This window comes from Pteropus medius, unplaced genomic scaffold (genome assembly GCF_902729225.1).
Source record: "Pteropus medius unplaced genomic scaffold, Ma_sr-lr_union100, whole genome shotgun sequence".
Lineage (NCBI taxonomy): Eukaryota > Metazoa > Chordata > Mammalia > Chiroptera > Pteropodidae > Pteropus > Pteropus medius.
Genome location: NW_024344378.1, coordinates 15,096,937 through 15,101,759, shown reverse-complemented (window position 1 = coordinate 15,101,759; position 4,823 = coordinate 15,096,937). Strand labels below are relative to the sequence as shown.

Here is a 4,823-nt window from a genome sequence, read left to right as displayed (position 1 = left end):
GAAGAGCCCCTGGGGAATCTGAGCAAACACTGCTAACTCTCACTGACACTGACAGGGACTGAAATTGAGGGTAGCAAGTGTGATTAAATATCTACAAGAAAATTTTTTAAAAAGGAATTTTTAAGGCTTTATATAAAGCAGAGATCCAAGTGGCTTAGATGCCATCTACTAGAAACCAAAAGAAAAGTGCCTTCTTTGCAACAGGCTAAAGAGAGACCTTTATATAATAAACCTTCTTTCTGGAAAAACAGCAGAATACACTTTGATTAATGCCCAGGCAGAGAAATAGTCCATTAAACACCATGAACAACCAAGGTGACAAGGCATCTTAGAAAGAAAGAGAAAAATCTCCAGAAAATAAGCTTACAGACATAGAAATATGCAACTTAAATGACAGAGACTTCAGGATGGTACTTCTGAAAAAACTCAATGAGTTCTGAAACGAATCATATCAACAATTTTGGGAATTAAAAAACAACTAGATGAGCAGAGCAAGGAGATTGAAATCCTCAAAAAGAACAGAATAAATCTTCTGGAGATAAAAAAAAAAACACACACACACTGCAAGAGTTGAAAAATGAAATAGCAAGCTTGGGAAGAAATAGAGTCAACCAAATGGAGGAAAGGATCAGTGATATCGAAGCCAGAAATCTAGAAATCAATCAGAAGGAAGAAGAGAGAAACTGAAGAATGAAAAATAATGAAAGAGAAATACAAGGACTAGCTGATACCATCAGGAGAGGAATGATAAAAATAATAGGCATTTTTGAAGGCGAGGAAAAGGAGCAGGGACTCGAAAGCATTTTCAGACAAATATTGGATGAGAATTTCCCAAATCTAAGGAATGAGCTGGAGCTTAGAATTCAAGAAGTCAACAGAATGCCCGATTATCTCAACCCCAAAAGACCTTCGCCAAGATACATTGTATTAAAGTTATCAAAAATCAACGACAAAGAATTCTCAAGGCAGCCAGGGAGAAAAAATGGTAACTTATAAAGGAAAGCCCATTAGATTATCATCAGACTTCTCAGCACAAACCTTACAAGCCAGAAAGGAATGGAATCAATATTTAAACTATTAAGTGAAAGGAATAATGTATCCAGCTAAGTTCTCCTTTAGATATGAAGGAGAAATTAAGACCTTTCCAGACATACAAAAATTGAGGGAATTCTCCACTACGAGGCCTGCACTACAGGAAATACTGAAAAGGGTCAGCTCACCTAAAATAAAATAACAACAACAAAAGTACACGTGTAGGAGTAAAGTGACTATCAGGCAAATAGAAGCAGAGGAGTGCAACCCTTATTAATAGCAGGGCATTATAAGCTTAAATAATAAGAAGTGAATTGTTATAACAAGATAATAATGAATGTTCAGCATACATAGGGATAAATTGAGACAACAATGACTGAAAAGGGGAGGATTCAAAGATCCAAATTTGCAAAGAGGAATGGAGATAAGGCACAAGCAGAAGAAAATGGATGACTGTATATATATATATATATATATATATATATATATATATATATATATATATATAAAACTATTCTTTACATATTCATAATGATAATCACATACCAAAGATTCAGAACTGAAGTATATAAATAAAACAAGAAGAACCAGAGGGAAAACCCACAAAACCCAACCAAAATAAAGAAAACAGAAACACAAGGACAAGGAAGCAATGGAAACACCAAGCTACCAAAAAATAAAAGATAAAATGGCTATAAGAAGACCTCATATTTCAATAATCACCCTAAATGTCAATGGACGGAACTCACCAATAAAAAGTCACAGAGTTGCAGAATGGATGAAAAAACTAAACTTAACCATATGGCTGCCTCCAGGAGACACATCTCAGCTTCAAAGACAAATATAAATTCAAAGCGAAAGGGTGGAAAATGATATTTCAACCAAATGACATTCCGAGAAAAGCAAGAGTAGCAATACTAATATCAGACGAAATAGACTTCAAAATAGAAAAGGTAAGGAAAGATACTAAGGGACACTTCATAATGATAAAGGGAATCATGCACCAAGAAGAAATAACGCTTATTAATATCTTTGCTCCCAATCAGGGAGCCCTGAAATATATATAGCAATTACTATCAGAACTAAAGGGAGAAATGACCAAAACACTAATCGTAGTAGGGGACCTAAATACCACACTGTCAGATATGGACAGATCATCTAAACAGCAAATCAGTAAGGAAATAATATCCTTAAATGACACATTAATCCAACTGGACATAATTGATATTTACAGAGCCTTCTATCCCAAAATAGCTGCTTATACCTTCTTCTCTAGTAAACATGGAACATTCTCAAGAATCGACCACATACTGGAACACAGAGATAGCCTCAACAAATATAAGAGGGTTAAAATCAACCATATTCTCTGATCATAATGCTCTGAAATTAGAGATCAACTATAGAAAGAAATCAAGAAGAATCACAAATACATGAAGATTCAACAACATGCTACTGAAGAATAACTGAGTCAGAGAAGAAATACAAAGAGAGATCAAGAGATACATAGAAACAAATGATAATGATAATACAACATATCAAAACTTGTGGACACGGCAAAAGCGATCATAAGAGGAAAGTTCATATCATTACAGGCCTATCTCCAAAAACAAGAATGAGCCCAAATAAACAACTTAATATTTCATCTTAAAAAACTAGAAAAGGAAGAACAAATGAAGCCTAAAGTCAGCAGAAGAAAAGAAATAAAACGAGCAGAAATAAATGAAATTGAGACTTGAAAACTCATATTCGAAAAGATATTTGCACACAGATATTTATAGCAGCATTATTCACAGTGGCCAGGACATGGAAGCAACCAAAGTGTCCTACGATAGATGATTGACTAAAGAAGCTGTAGTACATATATACAATGGAATATTACTCAGGCATAAGAAGAGATGAAATACTGCCATTTGCAACAACATGGATGGACCTTGAAATAATCATACTAAGCGAAATAAGCCAGACAGAAAAAGTTGAAAATCATATGATATAATATATGTAGAATATAAACCTAAAAGCAACAAATGAACAGGACAGAGACTCATGGACATGGACAATGGACTAGTGGTTACCAGAAAAGGAGGGGGATAAAAAAATAAAATGTTAAAAAAATTATATATATATATAATATGAAAAATAAATTTTTAAAAATAATGTTCTAGCTGTCAAAAAGAAATTGAAAACAAACAAACAACAACAAAAAGCAATAGAAAAAAGAAAAGCAACAAAGAGCTGGTTCTTTGAGGAGGTTAGTAAAATTGACAAACCCCTGACTGGACTCACTGAAGAAAAAAGAAAAAGGACACAAATAAACAAAATCAGGCATGAAAGAGGGGAAATTACGACTGATACCACAGAAATACAAAGGATCATACAAGAATACTATGAAAAAGTATATAACACCAAATATTATAACCTAGAAGAAATGGACCAGTACTTAGAAAAATACAATCTTCCTAGACAGAATCAAAAAAAAAAAACAAAAAAACTGGAAGTCTATGGCCATGCCACCCTGAAGAATCCCGATCCCGTCAGATCTCAAAAGCTAAGCAGGATCAGGCCTGGTTAGTACTCAGATGGGAGACCACCTAGGAAAACTAGGTGCTGTAGGCATAAAAAAATAAAAAATAAGGGATTATAAGCTGACACGATCCTTGCAATCTGTGAGATCAACCAACGATTGCCTCATCTAAAAAAGTAAAATAAAATAAAAATAATAAAAATAATAAAAGAATTGGAAAATCTAAATAGATCGATCAGCAATATGGAAATTGAAACATCCAAAATCTACCAAAAAGTAAAAGTCCAGGACCAGATGGCTTCACCAGCAAATTCTACCTAACATTCATAGATGATTTAATACCTATTCTTCTCAAACTCTTCCAAAAAATTGAAGAGGAGGCAATACTTCCCCACTCATTTTATGAAGCCAATATTATTCTGATACCAAAACCTGGTAAGGATAACACAAAGAAAGAAAACTACAGACCAATAACTCTCATGAACACAGATGCAAAAATCCTAGATAAGATACTAGTAAACCGAATACAGCAACATATTAAAAAGATTATATACCACTATCAAGTGGGGTTCATCCCAGGGGCACAAGGATGGTTCAACATATGCAAATCGATTAATGTGATACACCACATAAACAAATTAAAAAATAAGAATCATATGATCATATCAATAGATGTAGAAAAAGCCTTCAACAAGATACAGCATCCATTTATGGTCAAAACACTCAATAAAATCGGTATAGAAGGAAAGTACCTTAACATAATAAAGGCCATCTATGACAAACCCTCAACCAACATTATACTTAATGGTGAAAACTAAAACCTCTCTAAGATCAGGAACAAGGCAAGGCTGTCCGCTATCGCCACTGTTATTCAATATAACGTTGGAGGTTCTAATGAGTGCAATCAGACAAGAGAAAGATATAAAAGGCATCCAAATAGGAAACGAAGTCAAACTGTCACTATTTGCGGATGACATGATTCTCTATATAGAAAATCTTAAAGATTCCACAAGATCACTACTAGAAACAATAAGCAAATAAAGTAAAGTTTCTGGATACAAAATCAACATTAAAAAATCTATAGCGTTCCTATACTCTAACAACGAAGAGTCAGAGAAAGAAGTGGAAAAAATAATTCCTTTTGCAATTACAACAAAAAGGATAAAATACCTAGAAATAAATTTAACGAAACATGTGAAGGACCTATGTAATGAAAACTACAAGACCCTATTAAAAAGAATTGAAGAAGATACAAAAAAATGGAAAGATA

The 4,823-nt window shown here is 33.6% G+C and overlaps 1 pseudogene; it reads left to right on the top strand.

Annotated features, from left to right (window-relative positions):
* The first annotated feature begins 3,526 nt into the window (after window positions 1–3,526).
* Window positions 3,527–3,645, top strand: LOC120610030 (uncharacterized; annotated as a pseudogene).
* Window positions 3,646–4,823: the final 1,178 nt, after the last annotated feature.